This window comes from Pinus tabuliformis, chromosome Q, assembly GCF_031772625.1.
Source record: "Pinus tabuliformis cultivar Carrire ecotype Pingquan chromosome Q, CPIR1, whole genome shotgun sequence".
In the NCBI taxonomy this organism is placed as follows: domain Eukaryota; kingdom Viridiplantae; phylum Streptophyta; class Pinopsida; order Pinales; family Pinaceae; genus Pinus; species Pinus tabuliformis.
In genome coordinates this window covers 952,172,143-952,200,069 of record NC_142296.1, presented here as the reverse complement: position 1 = coordinate 952,200,069, position 27,927 = coordinate 952,172,143, and positions in this window count along the sequence as shown.

Here is a 27,927-nt window from a genome sequence, read left to right as displayed (position 1 = left end):
TCATGAATACAAATTCCATGGAGGCCAAAAAAATTTAATCATGTGACATTTTAATCATTATTATTAACCTTGTGACAATTTGGTCAAACTATCGCTGCCATGATTGGTCAACATTACCCTTCAACTGCATAGTTATCTTTCCACTTCATCGCCCAATTGTCTGCCACTTCAAATGCCACATCAATAGTCCAAATCACCTTGCCACGTTAGCCTCTGTACAATCCACATGGCACCTTCCAGCGCTGCCATGTAGCACCCCTGCAATGTTTTTTACTTATTTTCCAAAAACTTCAGATAGGCATAACTTTCTCATATGACATATGTTTGAGGTGACTCAAATGTCATTGGAAACATCTCGATGAGCTCTATGTCGTGAAGTTATTTTCATTAGAGTTTGGTACTGTCAAAAATTGGTCATTATTTATGGATTTTGAAGCACTTGGACTTTGAAAACATCATCAAATCATTAAAAACATGTTTCTAATATGAATTTTCTATGAACTGGTTTTTGAATCACTTAAATTTGATATCAAACAAAGAATTTATGAACAAAACACTAATAGGTAGTCCAAAGTGCATTGCTTCCCAATAAGTAAAAATGCATTTCATTTTTATCTTCCTTGAATTTGTCTTATTAACACTATTTATGAATTTGTGTATATATCGTATCAAGATAGACTGACCACCTCTCTCTATTGAGAATCTTACATTTTATTGCATATTAGTGCTAATATTTTGCAGGTGTTGAGATTTTCTGTTAATTAATTTTGGAAAAAATCTCATGAATATGACAACAATAGGATTTGTTGCTAAGTTAGCTCCAGTTATTCCTGAGGAGGAGTTATTGCATCCTATATTTGTTGTGAGAGAATTTATGATTCAGTTTTCTACTCCCATCTATAAAATGTAAGCCCGTAGAGGATATTTGAGCTGAGAGGGCGTGAGGAATTATGTTGTTGTAATCTCCTGTTGAATAATAAGATTGTCGATGCCTTTGTTTGGTGGATGTAGCCCAGATTGGTTGGGTGAACCACGTTAAATTTGTTGTCTCATGATTTCTGTTGTGTGTATGATTTGTTTTGTTTCTGTTGTGCATACTCTGACAATTGGTATCGGAGCACTATTGTTGAGCTGGTACGTGTCATGGCGTCTGTTGTTGTGCGTTAAGCCGGTTACGACTGCAAGCCAGGCAGCGTTGAACAGGTTGTGGACTAGGAGCCAGACGCATGTATATCCAGCGCTGCCAAGGTAACCTGGCTCAATAAAAACGTATTGTAATCTGAATTCAGAAATAATATAAATCATGTGTTTTGTGGTTACGATTTTCTTTCATTATGTATATGAGTATGTCAGTTTTAAATTGATCCTGCGTGCTGTTGTGAGAAGTGTGAATCCAATTTAAAGGCGTAATACTTAATTGAGGAATGTTGATAGAAGAGTAAGATCGATTCACAGTTACAGCGTTATAAATCTGGTTAAAGAGCCAAATTCTGGCTTGGCGTTGAAATCTCAAGAATGTCGAAGGAGCGATATTACAATCGCGTGGAAGAATCTGTTGAATGAAACGGCTTTAGGAATCGATCTGCAGGTTGAAGGGAGGGGTAATAGTATTGACGCTCAGCAGAATGGTGAAACCGATTCCCGTCGTACGTTTGATGATGAGAATTGTAATTGCAGAACATTGCTCGGACCTAAGAACGAAGTGTTGCAGATTCGACGGATGAAGACAGATCGATTTACATGAATCGATGTTATTATATTTTCTTTGTATAAAGATAAGCACCGATTTGTATGTTTTGTATTATATATGATATTATATTTATATCATATTTTATTTTTAAAATTGTAATCTGCCATGACATGATAAGGCAGAAGCATTATATTGTAAGGCAAAGGCATTTTATTGATGAAGGGCAGTTTTTTAAATAGAAACTTCATTTATTAAAAATTGGAATTGGAGATTTTGTGTGTCACAACATGGCAAAAAATCAAAGTGCTCGATTTTTTATCAAGAAATTCAATGGCAAAAACAACTTCGAGATCTGGAAAGTGAAGATGTATGATCTACTCGTGCAACAAGGCGTGGCGAAGGCATTGTTAGGAAAAGCCAAACAACCTTACACCATGACAGATAATGAATGGAGTGACTTGGATGAAAGAGCATTGAGTGGCATTCGACTGTGTTTGGCGGATGATGTTTTGTTTAACATCGTGTCAGAGAAAACTGCTGTTGGTTTGTGGACAAAGCTTGAAAAGTTGTACATGACAAAATCCTTAACCAATAGGATTCTTCTGAAGTGACAGTTATATAGTTTGTGCATGAAGGAAGGTACATCTATTACTGATCATTTGAATACCTTTAATACTCTCCTAGTGCAGTTAGAAAGTATAGAAGTAAAATTTGAATCAGAAGATAAAGCTATAACTTTATTATGCTCATTGCCTGAGTCATGGGATCATTTTGTTACTTCTATAAGTCTTAGTTCATCAGAAACCCTTGAATTTGATGATGTTGTTGGAGCTTTTTTGTCCGAAGAGACAAGGAAGAGGTCAAATTCAGAAACTTCTACATCAGAAGCAATGATGGTCAAAGGTCGTTCTAAAGAAAGACGCTTCAGTAAGCACAACAACTCGCGTTCAAAATCGAAAGGGAAGAAGAGTAAGGTAAAATGTTGGTTTTGTAGCAAATCGAGACATTTGAAGAAGGACTGTTGGAAGAGACAGCAAACATCCAAAGAAGACCCTTCGACAGAGAAGAAAGAAGCAAACATGACAGATACAGGTTCGGCATCCATTTCAAGTATGAGTGATGAAGTGTTATCAGTTAGTTTGTCTAATCATGATCAACGTTGGCTGTTAGATTCTGGTGCATAAAATCGCATGTGCATTCATAGAGAATGGTTTAAAACTTATAAATCAATCAATGATGGAGTAGTTTACATGGGAAATGATGTCACATGTAACATTGTGGGAATTGGAAGCATCCAGCTTAAAATGTTTGATGGGACAAATAAAATTCTAACTGATGTAAGACATGTACCTGAACTAAGAAAAAACCTCATTTCACTAGGAGTACTAGACACTAATGGATATAAAACTTTTATTCAAGGTGGAGTAATGAAAGTTTATAAAGGAATTTTACTAGTAATGAAAGCAAAGAAGGTTGGAAATCTTTTTCAGTTAGAAGGAAGAACAGAGTCAGATCATGTTTCTACAGTATCTGAAAACGACAGTAATTCTATTCGTTTATGGCATCAAAGGTTGGGCCATATGAGCGAAAGAGGTTTAAAGATTTTATCTGATCGTAAGTTACTTCCTAATTTAAAGTCTATTAAGTTAGATTTCTGCAAACATTGTCTATTTGGGAAACAAAGCAAGCAGAAGTTTAAAACTGGAAAACATACTAGTAAGGGAATCCTTGATTATATCCATTCTGATGTTTGGGGTCCATCTCCTACAACCTCATATGGAGGATCGTCATATTTTGTATCTTTTATTGATGATTTCTCTATAAAAGTGTGGGTCTACATGTTAAAGAAGAAGTCTGATGTATTCACAGTTTTCAAACAGTTTAGAGCATTAGTTGAAAACATCACTGGAAGAACCATTAAATGTTTAAGAACTGACAATGGTGGTGAGTTTACTTCAAAGGAATTTGATAATTATTGCAAGGACGCTGGGATCGAAAGACATAAAACCACTGTATATACTCCTCATCAAAATGGAGTTGTTGAACGCATGAACATGACTCTTTTAGAGAGAGCAAGAAGTATGCTTAGTAATGCCAATTTGCAGCATGAATTGTGGACAGAAGCAGTTTCTAAAGCTTGCTATTTGATAAATCGATCACCATCAACTGCAATAGGATGCAAAATTCCTCAAGAGGTATGGAAAGGTCATCCTTGTGATTATTCTAAACTTAAAGTTTTTGGTTGTGATGCATATGCTCTAGTTCTGAAACATCAACGTTCTAAATTAGATCCTAAATCAAAAAGATATATCTTTGTTGGATATGGTGATGGGACTAAGGGGTACCGGTTGTGGGATCCTACTACTCACAAGATCATCATTAACAAAGATATTAAATTTAATGAATCTTCACTTGAAAATCCAGATGTAGATGATAAATTGAAACAGGATAATGTATCTAAGCTTCAACACATTCAGTTTGAAACCAGTTCAAATACTGATGATAGTCAAGATGAACAAGTTTCAGATGCAGATCATGAACATGTTTCAGATGCAGATCATGAAGAAGTTCCTACAGATAATAATCAGCAAATTGTGGAAGTACCAGAAACATCTTTAAGGAGGTCCACAAGAATCAAACGTCCTCCTAAAAGGTATGATGATTATGTTACTTCAATTGCTTTAACCGCTAATGATGATGAACCTTTATGCTATCAGGAAGCTGTAGAAGGTTCTAAAAGTGAAAAGTGGAAAGAAGCTATGAAGGACGAGATGATGGCATTAGTCAAGAATGGCACATGGGATTTGGTAGAACTTCCTAAAGATAGAAAAATTGTGGGATGTAAATGGGTTTACAAATTGAAAAGGGGTGTTGATGATACAGAGGACAGGTAAAAAGCAAGGTTGGTCGCAAAAGGTTTCTCTCAGAAAGTAGGCATTGATTTTCATGAGATATTTTCACCAATTGTAAAAATTGTTTCAATTCGAATTGTATTAGCATTAGTTGCTTTACTTGATTTAGAATTATAGCAACTAGATGTTAAAACTGCATTTTTACATGGAGATTTAGATGCAGAGATTTACATGGAACAACTGAAAGGGTTTGTTCAAAATCACAACAAGAAATTTGTCTGCAGGCTCAAGAAATCATTGTATGGTCTGAAGCAGTCGCCTCGACAATGGTACAAGAAATTTGATTCTTTCATGATGAGTCAAAAATATATAAGAAGTGAATATGATCATTGTGTTTACTTTAAGAAATTAAGTAATGGCATGTTCATTATCTTAGTGTTGTATGTTGACAATATGCTTTTAGCAAGCAAAAGCATAATAGAGATCAACAGGTTAAAGGCTCATATGGCTAGGACATTTGATATGAAAGATCTAGGAGCAGCAAGACAAATTTTGGGCATGGAGATTTTCAGAGACAGGAGCAATAGTAAGTTGTGGCTATCACAATAGAAGTCTATTGAGAAAATACTCGAGGTTTGGTATGAACAATGTGAAGCCTGTTTCAGTCCCTTTAGCTTCCCATTTTAAGCTTTCTTCTAGTTTATGTCCTAATACAAATGAAGAAAAAGAATATATGTCTCGAATTCCATATGCCAATGTAGTAGGTTGTTTGATGTATGCGATGGTTTGTACTCGACCAGATATTTCACATGCAGTTGGGGTTGTCAGCAGGTATATGGAAAATCCAGGAAAAGAACATTGGTCAGTAGTGAAATGGGTGCTTCGGTATTTGAGAGGCACAAGTGATTATTGTATCACTTATAACAGGAGTAGTGAATTTGTTTGCGGATATGTTGATTCCGATTTTGCAGGTGATTTGGATAAGAGAAGGTCAACATCAGGGTATGTCTTTACTCTTGCAGGTGGAGCTATTAGCTGGATGTCAAAGCTACAGAACATTGTTGCTTTATCCATTACTAAAGCAGAATACAAAGCTGCTTCACATGCTTGCAAAGAAGCAATTTGGTTGAAAGGTTTGTTTGGTGAGTTTGGTAGGTTACAGGACAACATCAAGTTATTTTGTGATAGTCAAAGTGCAATTCATTTGGCTAAGAATCTGGCCTATCATAGTCAATCAAAGCATATACCTATCAAGTACCATTTTGTAAGACAGGTTATCACTGAAAGGGGAGTCTCTCTTGAAAAAGTGCATACAAAGGAAAACTGTGTAGACATGTTCACGAAACCAGTTTTGTTAGAGAAGCTACGTTGGTGTCTAGCTTCTCTTGGCTTGCAGAAAAGATAAAATAATAAAGGAACAGGGTATCAGGCTAATTGTTGACAAGGTGGAGATTGTTGAGATTTTCTGTTAATTAATTTTTGAAAAAATCTCATGAATATGACAACAATAGGATTTGTTGCTAAGTTAGCTCCAGTTATTCCTGAGGAGGAGTTATTGCATCCTATATTTGTTGTGAGAGAATTTATGATTTAGTTTTCTACTCCCAGCTATAAAATGTAAGCCCGTCGAGGATATTTGAGCTGAGAGGGTGTGAGGAATTATGTTGTTGTAATCTCCTGTTGAATAATAAGATTGTTGATGCCTTTGTTTGGTGGATGTAGCCCAGATTGGTTGGGTGAACCACGTTAAATTTGTTGTCTCATGATTTCTGCTGTGTGTATGATTTTTTTTGTTTCTTCTGTGCATACTCTAACAGCAGGTTCCAAGATGATCAAAGATAATCAATCTATGCACAAGTGGTTTTCAAAGACCAACTTATTTTTATAAGAAGCATGTTTTAGTGGAATCACTAATAAATTAAGTGCATGTCCATTTCAAATCACTTCCATGTATGTCATTTCTATCAAACAAAGCCTCTCAAATACCAATTTTACCATTACTATTGTTTCATTTTCCTCTTTCTAAACCATGATTGATGTCCATGGAATTTCCATCTCCCTAGTACTAGAGCATGAATTCAAAACCATTTCCCATTGTGAAAGTTTCATAATTTCCTGCCTCACCTACATTTCATCCCTAACCCATGAATAAACTCATTCATCTCACTTACAATGTTGAGTTACCCCATTGTCCTCTTTCTTTTTTGCCAAATAAATCCTGCTTGATAAATGAAAATATTTCATCTATCATCCTCTACATCATTACTTTATTCTTTTGTTAGATGATGAGAGATTCATTAAGGCCCTTCTTCTAACAAGTCTTGACCCATCAACTTCAGCACGCTATCTAGGTCGAGACTAGAGATCTTTGTAGTAACTTGAGGCTTGCATGCCTTAATGGAAAGATCTCTTGCCAATAAACAATAGGAATTCATCAATTTCCCTTGTTTGTTGGATATTCTAAGTGACTCAACTCCAACTCATCTATTCCTACCTAGTAAGATGTACTTGGACATCTTGACTCACAATGACATTAATGGTGAGTGGTCGTGTGTTGGTTAACGACATTCATTAATGGTCGACAATCCAACAATTTTTTTCTATGTTGAACATCAGCAAAATTTATTCACATAGATAAGAATTATGCCACAATGTGAATATGAACGAAGACTATATGATTTCAGCAACTTGCAGTAGTGTTTTAATAACTCAAGGTTCAATTAGCTTAGTTCTAGAAATAAGAAGGCATAAAAATTCTAATTTTAGATTCCATCCTTCATTCCTACAACCAATAGATGAAGAAGCAAATCATATTATTTCACTTCATATTTTGTGATTGAACAATAACATCCAAGACCTCACAAATGCATAGATCATTGGTTTCTCAAGTAGGTGAAGGTATGTTGTTTTCTAGTCTTTAGTCATTAATTCCTTGAATGCTAAAAGACATATGATTTGGAAAATTTCCCATGTGACATTTCTTTCCCCATTTTCAATAAACATAAACACTTTCAATTGGGGGGGGCGATATTCATTACCATTTTTCAATTCCACATTCCATCACTTTATATATTGTTGACCAACATGCTTCTCCCAACTAAATGATGTTTCTCTTTGGTTCAAAGATTGATATGTTTTGAAAATATTCAAATTATGAGAAAGGATCAGTTGATATATATGAATGGATCATCATTTTGAATGCATTTCAAATATTCTTGGTTGCAACAAGAAGAAGAATAAAAGGAAAGTGTTTCCACACAAGAACCAACACTTGAAATACTTATGGTTGCTACACAAGAACCAACCACAAGGGCTGCCACTTAGATATATTTTAGAGAAAATCTCATGAGAAAAAGAAATAATTGAAGAAAAATTGCAAGTCTTTTAGAGTATCTCAAAGTTACAAATCTTTCACTCCTCAAGGCTACAAAAGGCTACAGAAAATGACTTCATTCCATGAGAATCAATGCAAAGTTGCATAAGGATAGGAAACATATTCAGTTGGGGGGGGATGTTGGGTCTCCAAAATGTTTCACCCTCCTTCCTTTCTCTTTGCTTTAGTATTTACCACATTTTGCAGCTCCATAACCATGCACTAAGACCATCCTCATGATTAAATATGGGTTTAGACATATTATTTTCCAAAACATTTATTTTGGTATTTTGAGTGAATTTATGGTTAAATATTAGAAAAATAACATGTATTCACTTATATATAAACTTTGGATGAGTTTTGTGATGTGTGTAAGCATATTTGAAGATTCCAACACAATCATATTTGGACTCTAAGTCTCAAATTCGAATTTCCTCTTCAAACGCTTGAACATTTGAGGAATATTTGAGGAAGATTTGAGATCATTGATCAAACACATTTCATAGAGAAGAATCATGGAAGTTTTAATAAGCGAATATGAGAGATTTGTGAGAATATATGGAGAGATGCTAGTTGCTAGATGTTAACACATGGTTGTAACCGCATGAGATATTTGTGGATCTAGGAGAGATATGTGGATCTAGGAGAGATTTGTGGATCTATATTTATGAATTTCTTATATTATTTTTTGTATAAATAAGAGTTCCTTCTCCTCTTAAAAGTGTGTTAAGTTTCGGAATTATTCTCATGCTTCAATGTTAAGTTTTGGAACGCTAAGGATTTGTTATGTTTATGCTTGTTGTTATGAATACTATTGATTTTAATACAATCCTTTGATATGGTTGTGCTTTCATGATGAGATTTTGTGTTTGATCAATAACTTCTTGAACTTTCTACCTCTCATGCACTTCATGATGTCCAATTGATGAGTATGAGTGTATTATAGTGTTTCATTTCTGCAAGATAGATTAGTTTCTTTTATGTTCATTTTATGCAAAGTTTATTTCGATCATGTTGATTAGATGTTTCATTTTCTATGCACTTTCTTTATGTTATTTTATGCTCACTTCATTTAAGTTGCATAGTTTGATATTCATAGATAATTTGATAGTTATGATTGGCTTTATTTAGCATGCATGCATCAGTAATATCAATAGGTTTTAGGCATTTAATTTCAAGTCATTTACTTTCAACAGATTAGAATTTCTTTCAAGATCAATAGATTAGAATTTATTTCAGGTTCAATAGATTAGAATTACTTTCAAGTTCAACAATTTAGATTCATTTTTGAATCCAATAGAATGGAATTTCAAAAATCTTTCATAATATAGAACTAGAATAGCTTGTTTATTTCAAGTTCGAATTCAATGCTTTAATAGATATAGTCTTTGAGAAATGATGTGTGTGTGTGCTCATTTAGAACTTTACATTAATCGGATTTTTTTAGTCTTACAATAATTTCCATATGTTAATTTCCTTTTTATTGAGAGTTAATTTCTTAGCATATAATGTGCAAGTGTACTTCACAAGTATACGAACCTGGATTGACATTTAATGCATGTAATTTAACTCACAATTAAATTACCAAGCAGTGTAGAAAATGATTTGAAGAAGATAAGTGATGTAGGAGCATCTAGGCCTAGCCAGCAATGTGATGGTGTGGTCACATGTTGTGGCTAATGAAAGTTTGGAGGAAGAATTGGTTGTTTAATTTTATTAATTGCAAAGTATGTAAGTAGTTAATTGTTGCCTAATTCTAAACAGAATTGGGAAATAAGTGGCAAGTGATCCTCCTTGCATGGAGGTCAAGCCAAGTAGTTAGAATTGTTCAGATTAGGACAGGATTTCATTTCTAAACATGTAGTCTATCCCTTCAATTGTGAAGGAGATTGTTATATAGGACATATATGTATTTCCCTTTCTTTTCTGAAGTTGAGGAGAAATAGAGAGATAGGATTCATGATGGGATTGTAAGCCTATGGGCATATTAGGAATGGAGGCCACTAATTTGAAGAATCGAGCCAGAGAGGAAAGATTCAAGAGAGGATGGAGTAGAGCGAGAACAAGAATAGTGTGTGGATCGTATTTTGAAAACAGAGATCCTTTATTTGTGTAATCAGGCCAAGGAAAGACTCTATAATTATTTTATTGTGAATGAATGATGTTTTGTTTATGATCGATTATCGAGCCTACGGAAACCCTTGTATGCTTTAAGATTCTTTGTATTCGGGTCAGGTGATTATCCCTTTGTTTTATTATGTTTAACGCCTAAATCATATGATTGATAGAAGTCGGGGATTTATTTGAAATATCCTTGTTTGATGCCAGGTCGCCGAAGTTTATTACATAGTTTTAGTTCCGCAAGCGAAAATCCCATTTACACTAAGAATCATCACATAACACAAAACCAGATCCGAAATATGGATTTGAAATCCTATAAAGGGTGTCTTATATCCATATCAGGTCTGTAAGAATATCGGATCGACACTTTAGATTAGACAAAGCCTAGCTTGGAGGATTGTGACTATGCGATATGTGATTAAATCATAGCCGTTAGATCGCGATCAACCATGACCAATGGATCACGAAAGTAGTTTGCTACAGTGCATGCTATTTCGGGTGGCTGAAGAACTGTAAGCGGTATTGAATGGTTATCACCTGATCCCATTCACCCTTTAACACGTAGCAGCGAGGGTGAATAGGGAAACCACTTTATCGGGTGGCTAATCCCCGTGTTAATTATCTACCCGAAATAGTTGTGAACCGTTGGATTGGAAAAGGGAATGAACGGTGGAGATCAGCCAATCAGGGATCGGTGATCGGAGCGCGCAATATGAAGGTGATGGACAAAGAGTAGACCCACCGATATATATGAATGCGGATTTAAATATTTGAGATCCAGATATATGTGTGGAGCGGGATTTCCCATGTATTTCCTGCGTTTCTATGTATTGCGATAAAAAGTGTTGATCGGGGTTTTAAGGCTAAAGTTGAATAAAACACTTCCGATAATGTAATGCGTTCTGATAGTTTAAGTGGTCCCAAAATTAAAGAAAAGGCACCAAACTACGCTTCCGATATGTATATGTGAGCATGGAGCTTTAAAGGTTTATAAGGGTGAAATAGTCCTGATAAGGTGTTAGGGTGTGGCAGCCATATGGTTGCATCAATAAGTGAGGTAATAGTGTTATCACTTGATTTTATCTTCTAATATTGGGCATTTTATATGTCTATTTACAAGTTGAGTTTATTGGAGATGGAGAGCCAAATTTGAGACACATTCTTGGGGATCGAAGTACCTATTCTCTTGTTGGTCAAAGTTTCTAGATCTAAGTTTCATGTGAGGCCGCATTGGCTCTCCTATTGCTAGGCAAGTTAGCCATAAAATTGATGTCGAGGGTGCTGAAGAAAGAAGGTCTAGTCCCTTCTCAAATGTTGGTCGAGTTCATTGTTGTGTGTAGAGCAGCCAAGAAGTTAAGATTATCACTGTCAAGGAAAGATGAGTCCCTATTTATCTTACTAATTGTGGTTCGGACGAGTTATTGAGAACTAAGCATTCATGTTTTGGTTAACTAAGTTTGAGTTTAAAGGGCCAATATTAGTCATAAAATGGGTTGATTATATCCTTTTCGGTTGAGTCCATTGTGGGAGGAAAATCTATAGTGCGTGGGCCAAGTTAGCTCTAGAAAGGTCAAGTGGAGGTTGCTAGTGCATTTTCTGGGCATATGATCATTTTCGTGACCAGACCAAGTTTCCTTTATTATTTGGGAACTCATATTATTGTTGTAGTAGTTTAAAGACAAATACATAAGAGGCCACATTCCTGAGGATTTTATCATTGTAGCTACACAAAGAGGATTAATATATATTTTGAGATTACTTTGTTGGAACAATACCTCAAGTTCCTTTATTCCATTCAATATCGCAATATATATTGTTAAATGATGAAAGGATTGTTTACTCTTAATATATTTTGTTGGTGCAAATATACTACTGCAATGTGTGCATTTCTGAGTCCAATATAATCACCATATTATTATTCAAAGAAACTTTGGAACATTCATTCAGCATTGTATTTGTTTACTTGAAATAAATTGTAAAAAGAGCACCTACAACCATCTACACATAATTTGTTTGAAAAAATTGACACAGTGAGAAATTCTAGCCAAACTCTGAAATTTGGGGAAAAACCTAGGATACTTCCAGGGGGCATCTTACTATCAATGTCATGAGCATAAAATGTGATCATCACATATTAGAAATGAACTGGGACATATATAATTGATACCTTCAAATAATAATTGCATCTATCATAATGTGCATCACAGAGGTCAAATAAAATGTGGTACTATAGAATGTGTGTTCTACCAACAAAACAAGGGAGGGATAATCAAGACCCCAGGTCTCCTACAACCATTGGTTATACCAAGTCAACATTGGGAATTAGTTTCAATGGATTGTTTTACATATTTACCCATAATGGAAGGAAATAATGTCACTATGGCAATAGTTGATCGACTGACAAAGTATGCACATTTTCTCTCTCTTTCTCATCCTTTTAAAGCGAGATAGTGGCAACAACATTCATGGAAACAATCCAAAATCTATATGGAATCTTGAAGATAATTTTAAGTGACGAACGTCCAATTTTTACTATACATTATTGGACTTCATTATTTTCTTGTTTGAGTACTTTATTGGATCACAACTCATATTATCATCCTCAATCTGATGAGAAAAATGTGACTGTGAATACATGTTTAAAAGGATATCTTCATTATGTATGTGATAAACAGACACAATAGGTCAAGTGGTTTCCCTTCACAGAATGGCAGTACAACACATCCTTCCATACTTCATCTAAAAATTATCCATTTATGGCACTTTATCAATATCATCCTCCATCCATCACATCACCCTTGAAATGGATCATAAGGGTTTAAGTAGTGGAGAAACACATAAGAAACAAACAAGAGTTCTCAAACTAATGAAGGACAACTTGGTTATAGAACAAAATAGGATGAAACAATAAGAAAGTTCACAATGAAAGGGAATTTGAAGTGTGGTATTGGGTAATTTTAATGCTACATACATATAAACAGACCTCTTGTTTAGCTACCATTTCAAGTTTTTGAATCATTTGATGCATTATAGATTGATTAACATGCCTTATTTTCTTTTATGGTCCCTATATTTAATGGTGCAAAAAGTTAGATCATGTCAGAACTCCATCACTAGTTTACTCATCATGGTTTGATCAAATTGCTTGTAATTTATTCCCTTTCCCATATGAATCATACCTCATAAGCTCTTTTATAAGAACCCTATAGGGTAGAAGTCACTCTTGTAGCAAATGAACATGAAGAGTAACCTTAATAAGAGGCTCATGTTGCTAAGGAGGAAGAACATCACGAGGAAGCTCAAATAGCTCATGCAGATGAAAAAGATGATGAGATATAGATAATAGGAGAAAAACATATTAGGATTGAAATTTGAGGATGTCCAATCATAGAAGAAAATTCTTCTAATATTATAACTGAATATATTCCCTAAAAAAATATAAAGAGGGAATTTAAGAATTCATCCTTCTAGCTCATCCTAAAACAAGGAGGTCCAAGCGAACCACTAAAGACATTATTATTGTTTTTTTTTACAGGAATGTTGAAAATTTTGTATTAACTTTGTGCCCAGTCATAGCATATTAATCAGTAGATTTACATATTTTCTAGAGATACAAAAATATCAAGAAGATTATATAGGAGACTCCCAAAATTGTCTTCCCACCGCTTACTTATTGTCTTCTTATAACTATAACTTAAACTACTACAACTATAAACTCTACAATACTAATTAGATATCAAAATACATTTGCATGGAACTGTCATGGCATATTAAGTAGGGTTTATTGAAATCTTGTCCAAAGGACCGTTTAGGGCGTTGTTAGCAGTGCTTCTAGCATCCACATTGTTGCGATTGCCTTGAAGGTCAACAAGTTCTTGCCTCACCCGGTCCATCCCATCTTCAAGTTCCTTGATTTGTGTTTGTTGACTTTGGATTGTTTCAATTAATGTCATAATTGAAGCATCTTGTTGATTTACCTAACAATGGAGGTCTTCAATTTTTATTTGGTAATCGATCGAGAGATGTGGACACTAAAGGCATGGAGGGGGTCGTCAAAGTCCATTGCAATAATCTGGGCCTGGCAGTGGAAGGGACCCCAGATGCATGATGATAGAGAAGAGAATTTATCGTTGTGACCGACTGACTAAATTGAGACACCCCTCTCACTGGTTGAATCTGGGAGTTGACAATGTCTCCTCCAAGCCCCTTTGATTATCATACGATTTTAACTTGGGACTATTCTAATTTTCACTCACTTTGATGAAAAATATGGCACCTATTGTCATGGGTGGAGTCAATTTAACTTCCATGAAAGTAGACCAACATTCAAACCTACAAAGGAAAAATCTCATAAGAAGGAGCATAGTCGGGGAGACCTTGTGAATTAATGTAAAGTAGGGAAGGGAATAGTTAGGCTGAGAGGAAAGAGGAATTGGGCATAGTGTGATCCAACCTAGGAGGCTTTGATGAGTTTGAGGAAATGAGCCCAACCTTGGCTTGAATGAATTTTCTTGCCCTTCTCGTGAATTTAATGCCTTTTTGGTGCCTCAATGAGAAATTTTGATCCATTTCCAACGTTTGAATCCTTAGGTTAGCTAGCATGAATGTGGATAGGGATTCATGTGTTTTCCACTCTTAGGAGGATGGTTTTAGCTACAAATTCATGTGATTACACCATGCTTTTCATTCCTGTCTCTATACGAAGTTTGATCAAAAGAGGAGATGTGATTTGGATTAAACCTTTGATGCATGGTGATTATAAATGTAACCTATGTTGTTAGTTGAGAGAGTTGTTAGCTTAGGGGGAAGGAAAATAAGATGACACATTTGGGAGATCACGACGATGTTATTCCAACAATATTGCTTCAACGAGGAGATTAATGAGGTCTCGCGATTGTCCTCTTTTGGATGAATTTTCCCATAAATTTTCATTGCATGATTTCTATTAATTGAGGAGGAGCTCATCCATTTGATTGTAGCTTTCATGGAATGATCTTCCATGTTATGGAATTTTTAATCTCACATTATCCCTCTAGCAACTAGAAAGCTATGTTTTCTTGGGCATTGGATTTTTTATTCTGCTTGCAATGAATGTGAAAAAAACACTTGTTTGAGAAGGATTCAAGAGTGTTATAGATTCTTTTGAGAAGTTGAGAGATGAATTTCTCTTAGGGTGCTTTCCTGAACAGAGGAATTTTATTGTGATGAGGGAGTCCCCTAAAATGATGATGGATGATATGGCACGTTCTTCAGGAAGTTGGAGGCCAACCAAGAGGGCATACATTTCAATGATATTGTTCAATTGAGACCCAGTCCCCAAGAAAACTTGATTTCTTGATCTCCATCAGGATTGAAAAGAATCCCTCCCCCTCCTGTCGCCCCTAGATTATTTTTGGAGCTGTCATCAAAGAAGAAAATCCAACTTTTTTGTCACAACCACTAGACTATGAGATCTTCATATGAAAGCCTAAGCTTCCACTTCATAAGAGATGGAAGAGATGGGAGGGATTCTTCAAGAAGGAGATTTATCATATATTCCAATAGTTCCAGCCATTGTTTTTCCTGATTGTCAAGAGGGGGGTCAAGCTCTTTCAAATCCATCTTGTTTGTTTCCCCACATAACGAGAGAACCTTTGCGACTATCAACCTAGGTAGGATTATGGAATTCTTAAAGATCATATTATTACACAAAATCAATATTTACTAATAAACAAAATTGGGAAGGGAAGTACAAATCCATTTAAACCTTTGCTTTCCTTCAAAGGATCCAACATAGTTCATGTGCTAGTTTGAGAAGAAGATGTAGATATCATTAGGAATGTTCATGCTATAAAATAAGGGTCCTACTGCAACTACCTAGACTTGAAGGGAGAAAGAAGATGTAGATATCATTAGGAATGTTCATGCTAGAAAATAAGGGTCCTACTGCAACTACCCAGAATTGAAGGGAGAAGGGATAGGATATGAATAAATGGGGAATGGATTCTTCATGCTAGGAGAAAAGATGGTAGCATGAAGGGCCACATATCCCTCCTTTTTTTAGATTTTTGGATGTGAAAATTTTTTTATGTAGGATAATCCAATAGAAGGAATTAACTTTAAGTATGGCATTATTGCACGAAATGTTTTTCTAGATTGAAGATTTAGGAGGAGTTTGTTCTGAAAATAAAAATTCTTCATAACCTGTATTAACAGTATACACATGCTTCTTCCATCCCAGCTTGTCTTCTGAGTGTCTGGTTATAGGAGTGTAACCCAAAAAGTTTTCTTTAAGAATGTTAGAAACAGGTTGAGATTGGACAAGATATTCTCAAGATTCCAACCTAACCAGAAACTTTGCTAAAGAGACAATTCACGGGTGTGAAATATTTCGCTAATTAGGCCTGAGATATTTGTAGGCAATTAGTGGAGAAAAATTCAAGATGGAATCTATTCATATCTGGATGCTAGAACCATTCCCTGGGGACCAACTTAGATGGTTGCTAATCATATTGGAAAAATAAAAATTTGATTCTCCACTCTGGAAAATGCAATCTTAGAGGCATATTATTTGAATTAGGGTTCAAATATTTATTGAAGAAGACTTGAACCCACCATGATTCTTTGTTCACTTTCAATATCCAAGTTAGTTTCACCCCCATTGTTGAATTCATTAAGGATGGATCCCAGATCCCCAAACCTTTGTTGTCTCGTGGGGCTTGAATTGTATTCTAGTTGATCAAGTGGAATTTTTTGGATGTATCTTTGTTTTCTTCCCTTAAAAGTTTGTGGATGATCTCTCCAATATCTTGTGGGATGAATTTAGGGGCCATCATAGCAGAAAAATTGACATAGAGGTATAGCTTATAAGACATACTTGATTAGGACTATGCTTCTTGCAAACATAAGCCAGTAGGCTCCCCAAGATTCCAACTTGATTTTGAAATCGGAGAGAATAGGGAGCCATGCCTAAGATGACAGGGATTTCAGGAAAATGGGAATCCCAAGGTATTTCAAATATTTCCATCCTTCAATTATCTTGAAGCTAAAGATCGAATCAATTTGAAGTTGTTTGATCAATGGAATATTCCATGAGTTAGCTAGAGCTCTTGAAGTAGATAAGAAATGGTCTAGGACCACTTTGAATCTTCGTGTTATTTCCACAGATTCTCCTCTTAGGAGAATGGTGTCATTTGGAAATTGAGAATGATTGGAAATTTTTATAGCATGAGTGAACCTAAGTCTAGGAAGGTGTCTAATGATGCATTCATGATTAAGTGTCTTACTCAAGGTTTCTACAACCAGGATATACAGAAAGGGAGATAAAGGATAACCCTAAAGGAGACCACGAGAAGCCTGAAAGAAACTTGTGGATCTACCATTAACCAGGGGGGAAATCCAAGGAGAGTTGGTGCATTTGGAAATCCATAAAACGAAGGAGTTGTTGAACCCAAATTTGTTCATAACTTTGAGGATAAAATTATGTTTAACTCTATCAAAGGCATTGTCCATGTCCATCTTGATGGTCATACCCTTGTTGCCTCTTTATGTTCTAGAAAATATCACCTCCTAAATGTTGGGTCCCTATAATACTAGTGATTCCCCCATTACTATTGTAGTTGTATCCCTTATTAATATTGTTGTGCCCCTATTGTCCCCATATTGTTATTACTATGCCCCATAGAATCCCTCTATTATTATTTTTGTGCCTTTATATTATTATTGTTAGGTTGGCTTGGTTATATTGTGAACCCTTAGAATCCTATATACAGAAAGGAGGTTTTTTCATTTGAATCATCCAATAATTATTCATTTGTGTAATGTAAAAGAGGTTTCCCCCTCAAAGAGGCTTATTTCTAAGGCATTCATCTATCTTTTCTATCTTTTTGTGAGCTGGTTTCATAACATTTGGTATTAGAGCTTTATATTCTAGGGTTTCACTGCTCCAAATAGGTCATCGTGGCATTTTCGCTATAATTTTTTCTTCTGTGACGTTTCAGAAGTGAAAAAAACCCATTTGAGATGCAATCGCACTGAACCTCAGGTCTGAATTTCAGAGCTTTTTGCGCAATATTTGCGGAGATATGATCTAAGGAAGTTGGTATTTTTGCAGACTCCTGAATTACATTCCAAACAGGCGACCTGGGGAAAATAGTCATAACTTTTGTTTTGAGCATCAGATTGAAATTTCGTAAGAAGTTGAAAAAAGAAGACGAACTGTAGTTTCCTGTTTATATTTTTCAGATCCTAAGGTGAAAACAGTGACACATGACACTTCATACAAGTTTGCTCTTTTGAAAAGGTATATAATCAGGTCATCTTGGGAGATTGTGCATAGCTCTGTCTTGGAGAATCTAAATTCGATCAGGCTAGTGGCATTAGAAAGAGGACACAGACGGGTACTACAAGTCGCAATTTCAAAACTGGCTGATCCAAAATTACAGAGATACATCAGATTCAATATCGAGCTCCTACAAAGTGAAAAAAGGTGTGTATTTTTTTAAATATTTGCATAAGCTTGGTTTGAAAAATTAGTTTGAAGGAATTCAAAGGGCATAGTGAAGCATTATTATCGGTAATTAATGTCCCGAAGAAAGAAAATGGAAACACCTAGCAAACAACTTGAAAGCTCTAGCATGACTCATGAAGAAGAGGAAGAAATGCTACATGATATATCAAAATTACGAGACCAAGTGCAACAAATGTCACTCTCACAAAAGCTAACAGAAGCTAAGATAAATGGCGTGGAATCTAAGATAAATGGCATGGAAGCTAAGATGAATGGCGTGGAAGCTAAGATGGATGGCGTGGAAACTAAGATGGATGGCATGGAAGCTAAGATGGATGGCATGGAAGCTAAGATGGATGGTATGAAAACATTGTTACTAGAAAGGATTCCTAATGGAAAAAAGGTAGGAGAGGAAACTCATAATGAGAACAAAAGGAATGTTAATCATGATTTGAAGAATGACAACATGGAATATTTGAAGAAAGATATTGAAGGATTGAAGGAAGGTTTGACAAAGTTGCTACAAGAAAGGCTTCTTAATGGTGAAAATGTTGTAAAGGAAACTCATAATGAGAACAAAAGAAATGTTAATCATGATTTCATAGACTCTAACATTGGAAAAAAGACCCACCATGTTCCAAAGGTCGATATGAGGAAGTTTGATGGCAAGGATCCAGTAAGATGGATACTATAGATGGAGCAATTTTTCGATCTCCATAATGTGCAAAACACACAAAAGGTACGCATTGCAACTTTATATTTGGAACCAAACCAGTTTGTATGGTATCAATGGATTTGCTCTCGTAAACAAATTGTGACTAGGGCAATTTTTACAGAAGAAATGGCAGCCCATTATGAGGATATGAAAAACAACACTTTTTTTAGCCAATTGATCAACCTCAAACAAAAGGGTTCAATGAGGGAGCACATTGAGGACTTCCAAAAATTGAATATAAGGGTAAAAAATATTCCATTGGAGCATAGGATTGATATGTTCATAGGGACTTTAAAGGATAACATCCAACATGAAGTTCGCCTTTGGGAACCTGATTCATTGGAGAAGGCATTCAGGTTAGCAAGAAAAATGGAAAGAAAAATTATGGAAACTAAGAAGCCTACCACTCTCAACTATACAGATGGAACTGGTGTTGCCCCTAGCCTTCCACAACCTATAAGGTTGACACCACAACAATTAGAAGAAAAAAGAGCAAAAATGCTTTGTTACAGTTGTGATAGCAAATACACTAAAGGTCATAAGTGTGCCGAGAAGAAATTATTCTACATATATTGTGAAGAGGAGGAAGAAAAGGAACAAGAAATGTCAAAAGAAGAGGATATACTCCAAAAATAACCCTAGATAAATAAGAAATGAATCCAGTCATATCTTGTAATGCATTGACTAGAATTATCTGTTGGGTCCCTATAATACTAGTAATTACCCCATTACTATTGTAGTTATACCCCTTATTTATATTGTTGTGCCCCTATTACCCCCATATTGTTATTTTTGTGCCCCATAGAATCCCTCTATTGTTATTTTTGTGGCTTTATATTATTATTGTTAGGTCGGCTGGATTATATTGTGACTCCTTAGACTCCTATATATAGAAAGGAGGTTTTGTCATTTGTATCATCCAAGAATTGTTCATTTATGTAATGTAAAGGAGGTTTCCCCCTCGAAGAGGCTGAATTCTAAGGCGTTGATCTCTCTTTTCTATCTTTTTGTGAGCTGGTTTCATAACATTTGGTATCAGAGCTTTGGATTCTAGGGTTTCGCTGCTCCAAACAGGTCATCGTGGAATTTTCGCTATAACTTTTTTTTTGTGACGTTTCAGAAGTCGCAAAAAAAACCCATTTGAGAAGAAATTTCGCTGAACCTTGGGTCCGAATTTCAGAGCTTTTCGCGCGATATTTTCGGAGATATGATCTGAGGAAGTTGGTCTTTTTGCAGACTCCTGAATTACATTCAAAACAGGTGACCTGGGGAAAATCGTCATAACTTTCTCTCTGAGCATCGGATTGAAATTTCGTAAGAAGGTACAGAAAGAGGACGGACTGTAGTTTCTTTTATATATTTTTCAGATCAAAGGTTGAAACAGTGACACGTGGCACGTCGTACAAGTTCGCTCTACTGAACTAGTCTATAATCAGGTCACTGTGGGAGATTTGCATAACTCTTTCTTGGAGAATCCAATTTGGATCAGACTTGTGGCATTGGAAAGAGGACATAGAAGGCTACTACAGGTCACAATTTCAGAACTGGATGATTCGAAATTACAGAGATACATCAGATTCAATATCAGGCTTCTACAAAGTGAAAAAAAAGTGTGTAGTTTTTTTTAATTTTTGCATAAGCTTGGTTTGAAGGAATTCAAAGGGCATAGTAAAGCATTATTATCGGTAACTGATGCCCCGAGGAAAGAAAATGCAAACACCTAGTAAGGAACCTGAAAGCTCTAGCATGACTCATGAAGAAGAGGAAGAAATGCTACATGATATATCAAAATTACAAGAACAAGTGCAACAAATGTCACGCTCACAAAAGCTAACAGAAGCTAAGATAAGTGGCGTGGAATCTAAGATAAATGGCATGGAATCTAAGATAAAGGGCATGGAAGCTAAGATGGAGGATTCGATGGAAGAATTGAAGAAGTTGCTACAAGAAAGGGTCACTAATGGTGAAAAGGTAGTAAAGGAAACTCATGATGAGAACAAAAGAAATGTTAATCATGATTCCATAGACTCTAATGTTGGATCGAAGACTCACCATATTCCAAAAATCGATATGAGGAAGTTTGATGGCAAGGATCCCGCCACATGGATATTACAGATGGAGCAATTCTTCGATCTCAATAATGTGCAAAACACACAAAAGGTACGTATGGCAACTTTATATTTGGAACCAAATCAGTTTGTATGGTATCAATGGCTTTGTTCTCGTAAACAATTTATCACTTGGGCAATTTTTACGGAAGAATTGATAGCACATTATGAGGATACAAAAAGCAACACTTTTTTTAGCCAATTGATAAGTCTCAAACAAAAGGGTTCAATAATGGAGCACATTGAGGAGTTCCAAAAATTGAACATAAGGGTAAAAGATATTCCAGAGGAGCATAGGATTGATGTGTTCATAGGGTCTTTAAAGGATAATATCCAACATGATGTGCGCCTTTGGGAACCTGATTCATTAGAGAAGGCATTCAGGTTAGCAAGAAAAATGGAAAGCAAAATTATGGCAACTAGGAAGCATACCACTCACAACTATAAAGACGGAAGTGTTGTTGCCCATAGTCTTCCACAACCTACAAGGTTGACACCACAACAATTGGAAGAAAAAAGAGCAAAAGGGCTTTGTTACAATTGTGATAGCAAATACACAAAGGTCATAAGTGTGCTGAGAAGAAATTATTCTACATAGATTGTGAAGAGGAAGAAGAAAAGGAGCAAGAAAGGTCAAAAGAAGAGGATATATTCCAGGAACAAAGCCTAGATGAAGAACAAATAAATCCGACCATATCTTGTAATGCATTGGCGGGAATTACCACTCCTCAAACCATCAAGATAGAAGGACAAATCAAGAAGAAAAAGGTAATAGTGTTGATTGATTCAGGAAGCACCCACAATTTTATTCATTGTAGGGTAGCAAAAGAATTGAATTGCTTCCTATATCCAGCACCAGAGTGTCAAGTGATGATTGCAAATGGAGGAACAATAAATTGTTCTGGAAAGTGCCATAATATCAAGCTATCCATGGGAGAATATGTATTGACTAGCCCAATGCTTTCCATTCCAATGGGAGGTGCTGATGTTGTACTAGGAGTCCAATGGCTACAATCCTTGGGTACAATAGCTTTTAATTTTCAAGAACTTTTCATGAAATTTTCTGTGGAAGGAAAGGAAGTTGAATTAAGGGGTATTGCAGGGAAACCAGGAAAGATAATCAGCTCTAATGGCATGACAAAGCTTCTAAAAAAGGAGCAAAGAGGTGTAATTGCACAATTATGTTCGCTAGATGTTTCCACATTGGAATCATCTATTTCTCCAGATCTCCAAAAAGTCCTGGACAATCATTCCAAGGTATTTGAGACTCCCAAAGGTCTCCCACCTATGCGTGATCATGATCATGCTATTCATCTGATTCCAGGAAGTGTTCCTCCAAACATCAGGCCGTACAGATATCCCTATGTCCAAAAAAGTGAAATTGAACGTATGGTTGCAGAAATGCTAGAGGCTGGTATAATTCAACCGAGTCAAAGTTCTTTCTCAGCTCCAGTAGTATTGGTGCACAAGAAGGATGGATCATGGCGCATGTGTCCAGATTATAGGGAGCTCAACAAGCTCACTATTAAAGATAAGTTCCCCATTCCTGTCATTGATGAATTACTGGATGAATTGCATGGATCAATTTACTTCACCAAGTTGGATCTTCGTTCGGGATATCATCAAATCAGAATGAAGATTGAAGACATTCCGAAAACGGCATTTAGAACTCATGAGGGTCATTATGAATTTTTGGTCATGCCTTTTGGCCTTACCAATGCACCTTCAACATTTCAAGGTTTGATGAATTCAATTTTCAAACCATTCCTTAGAAAATTTGTGTTAGTATTTTTTGATGATATACTAATCTACAGCAAGTCTTGGAAGGATCATGTTGAACATGTTGACAGGGTGCTACAACTATTGGAGGAGAAACAATTATATGCAAAAAGATCCAAATGTTTCTTTGGAGTCCAGGAGGTGGAATATTTGGGTCATATTGTATCTCATGAAGGAGTTAAGGTAGACCCTAGCAAAATTAAAGCCATTAAGGAATGGAAAATCCCCACATCCATAAAGCATCTGCGAGGATTTCTTGGGTTGACAGGGTATTATCGCAAGTTTGTTAAGAATTATGGGAGAATAGCAGCACCTCTAACAACATTATTGAAGAAAGATTCATTTTCATGGACTCCGGAAGCAACAAAGGCCTTTGAACATCTTAAAGAGGCAATGTGCCAAGCACCGGTCTTAGCTACACCGGACTTCACAAAAACCTTTATTGTGGAATGTGATGCTTCAGGAAATGGAATTGGTGTTGTTCTAATGCAAGATGAAAGACCCATTGCTTTTGAAAGTCGTCCAATCAAGGGAAAGTTTTTAAGCAAAGCTATTTATGAGAAGGAAATGTTGGCAATACTCCATGACCCTACCTAATGGGAAGACACTTCAAGGTAAAAACGGATCATGATAGCCTTAAATACTTTTTAGAACAAAGATTATCCTCTGAAGAGCAACAAAAGTGGGTCACAAAGATGTTGGGTTATGACTTTGAAATCATCTACAAAAAAGGGAAGCAAAATGTGGTGGCAGATGCACTCTCAAGAAAGGATGAGGATGTGGAAGCATTGTTGTGTGCCATTTCTATTATCCAACCAGATTGGATAAACGAAGCAAGGGAGGAATGGAAGAATGACGAAGAAGTGTGGGCACTTATTCGAAAGCTACAACAAGATTCCAGTACTTCTGATACATTTAGCTGGAAAAATGATTCGTTATGGTACAAAGATCGCTTATACCTCTGTAAGAATTCCCAGCTAAAACAAAAGATTCTTATGGAATTGCACACTTCTCCCTTAGGAGGGCACTCAGGATTTTTAAAAACTTACCACAGGGTTAAGAAGGAATTTTTTTGGGATGGCCTTAAATCAGATATTCAAAAGTTTGTGGCGGAATGTTTGGTTTGCCAACAAAATAAAGTTGAAACAATTAAGACACCGGGTCTATTACAACCTTTATCCATTCCAAGCCAACGTTGGGAGGAGGTTTCAATGGATTTTATCACAGGTTTACCCAAGTCTGAGGGAAAGAGTGTCATCATGGTGGTAGTTGACAGACTTACCAAGTATGCACACTTTTGTGCATTATCACATCCATTTAAAGCCAGTACAGTTTCTACTGCATTTATGGAAACAGTTCAAAAGCTACATGGAAACCCAAAGATTATTGTAAGTGACAGAGATCCCATTTTCACTGGAAATTTTTGGACAGAATTATTTTCTTGTCTTGGTACTCAGTTAGCTCATAGCTCATCTTATCATCCTCAATCTGATGGGCAAACTGAGATAGTAAACAAATGTTTGGAAGGATATCTTCGTTGCTTTGTATCTGATAAACAGACACAATGGGTCAAATGGTTGCCTCTGGCTGAATGGTGGTATAACACTTCCTTCCATACAGCAACAAAAATGACCCCATTTATGGCACTTTATGGGTATCAACCACCATCCATCACATCATATTTAAGAGAAAATTCTAAGGTTCAAGCAGTGGAACATCACATCGAACATCAACAACAAGTCCTCCAACTCTTAAAGGATAACCTCGTGTTGGCACAAAATAGAATGAAACAACAGGCAGATCAACATCGCAGTGAAAGAAGTTTTGATGTAGGTGATTGGGTATTCCTACGGCTACAACCATATAAGCAAATGTCCCTAAAGCAAGCTAAGAAGGATAATAAATTATCACCAAAGTATTATGGTCCGTACAAGGTGTTGCAAAAGATTGGTACTATGGCATACAAATTGGAGCTTCCTGCAGCTTCTCGATTGCACCCAGTTTTCCATGTTTCATGTTTAAAGAAGGTTATAGGCGACAAGCTCCCAGTTCAAACAATATTGCCAGAACTTGACGAGGAAGGAAAAATTATATTGGAACCGGAAGCAGTCACAGAAACAAGAACTCGACAGCTACGAAATCGATCAATTTCAGAGTATCTTATCAAGTGGAAGAACTTATCCGCTGAAGATTCCACATGGGAGGATGAGAATTTTATGCAGAAGTATCCAGAACTACTCAAGCGTTGAGGACAACACTTTTTTGAAGGAGAGGGGCATGTTGGGTCCCTATAATACTAGTGATTACCCCATTACTATTGTAGTTATACCCCTTATTTATATTGTTGTGCCCCTATTACCCCCATATTGTTATTTCTGTGCCCCATAGAATCCCTCTATTGTTATTTTTGTGGCTTTATATTATTATTGTTAGGTCGGCTGGATTATATTATGACTCCTTAGACTCCTATATATAGAAAGGAGGTTTTGTCATTTCTATCATCCAAGAATTATTCATTTATGTAATGTAAAGGAGGTTGCCCCCTCGAAGAGGCTGAATACTAAGGCGTGGATCTCTCTTTTCTATCTTTTTGTGACCTGGTTTCATAACATTATCACTCCTCAAACTATCAAGATAGAAGGACATATCAAGAAGAAAAAGGTAATAGTTTTGATTGATTCAGGAAGTAACCACAATTTTATTCATTGAAAGATAGCCAAAGAATTTAATTTCTTCCTATATCGAGCACCAGAGTGTCAAGTAATGGTTGCAAGTGGAGGAACCATAAATTTCTCTGGAAAGTGCCATAATATCAAGCTATCCATGGAATAATATGTATTGAATATCCCAATGATTTCCATTCCAATGGGAGGTGATGATGATGTACTAGGATTCCAATGGCTACAATCCTTGGGTACAATAGCTTTTAATTTTCAAGAACTTTTCATGAAATTTTCTGTGGATGGAAAGGAAGTTGAATTAATGGGTATTGCAGGGAAACTGGGAAAGATAATCAGCTCTAACAGTATGACAAAGCTTCTAAAAAAGGAACAATGAGGTGTCATTGCACAATTATGTTCGCTAGAGGTTCCCACATAAAAATCATATATTTCTCCATATCTACAAAAAGCCTTGGACAATCATTCCAAGGTATTTAACACTCCCAAAGGTCTCCCACCTATTCGTGATCAAGATCATGCTATTCATTTGATTCCAGGAAGTGTTCCTCCAAACATCAGGCCATACAGATATCCTTATGCCCAAAAGAGTGAAATTGAACGTATGGTTGCAAAAATGCTAGAGGCTTGTGTAATTCAACCTAGTCAAAGTTCTTTCTCTGCTCCAGTAGTATTGGTGCACAAGAAGGATGGATCATGGCACATGTGCCCGGATTATAGGGAGCTCAACAAGATCACTATTAAAGATAAATTTCCCATTCCTGTCATTGATGAATTATTGGATGAATTGCATGGATCAATTTACTTCACCAAGTTGGATCTTCGTTCAGGATATCATCAAATCAAAATGAAGATTGAAGACATTCCGAAAACAACATTTAGAACTCATGAGGGTCATTATGAATTTTTGGTCATGCCTTTTGGCCTTACCAATGCACCTTCTACATTTCAAGGTTTGATGAATTCCATTTTCAAACCCTTCCTTAGAAAAGTTGTGTTAGTATTTTTTGATGATATACTAATCTATAGCAAGTCTTGGAAGGATCATGTTGAACATGTTGACAGGGTGCTACAACTATTAGAGGAGAAAAAATTATATGCAAAAAGCTCCAAATTTTTCTTTGGAGTACAAGAGGTGGAATATCTGGGTCATAATATATCTCATGAAGGTGCTAATGTAGACCGTAGCAAAATTAAAGCCAGTAAGGAATGAAAAATCCCAACATCCATAAAGCATCTGCAAGGATTCCTCGAGTTGACAGGGTATTATCACAAGTTTTTTAAGAATTATGGGAGAATAGTAGCACCTCTAACAACATTATTGAAGAAAGATGCATTTTCATGGACTCCAGAAGCAAAAAAGGCCTTCAAACATCTTAAAGAGGCAATGTGCCAAGCACTGGTCTTAGCTACACTTGACTTCACAAAAACCTTTATTTGGAATGTGATGCTTCAGGAAATAGAATTGGTGTTGTTTTAATGCAAGATGAAAGACCCATTGTTTTCGAAAGTCATCCAATCAAGGGAAATTATTTACACAGATCTATTTATGAGAAGGAAACACTAGCAATACTACATGCACTTAAGAAATGGCGACCCTACCTAATGGGAAGACACTTCAAGGTAAAAACAGATCATGATAGCCTTAAATACTTTTTAGAACAAATATTGTCCTCTGAAGAGCAAAAAAAATGGGTCACAAAGATGTTGGGTTATTACTTTGAAATCATCTACAAAAAAGGGAAGCAAAATGTTGTGGCAGATGCACTCTCAAGAAAGGATGAGGATGTGGAAGCATTGTTGTGCACCATTTCTATTATCCAACCAGATTGGATAAACGAAGCAAGGGAGTAATGGAAGAATGAAGAAGAAGTGGAGGCACTTATTCGAAAGTTACAACAAGATTCTGGTACATCTGATACATTTAGCTGGAAAAATGATTCGTTATGGTACAAAGATCGCTTATACCTCTGTAAGAATTCCCAACTCAAACAAAAAATTCTTATGGAATTGCACACTTCTCCCTTAGGAGGGCACTCAGGATTTTTAAAAACATACCACAAGGTTAAGAAGGAATTTTTTGGGTTGGCCTTAAATCAAATATTCAAAAGTTTGTGGCAAAA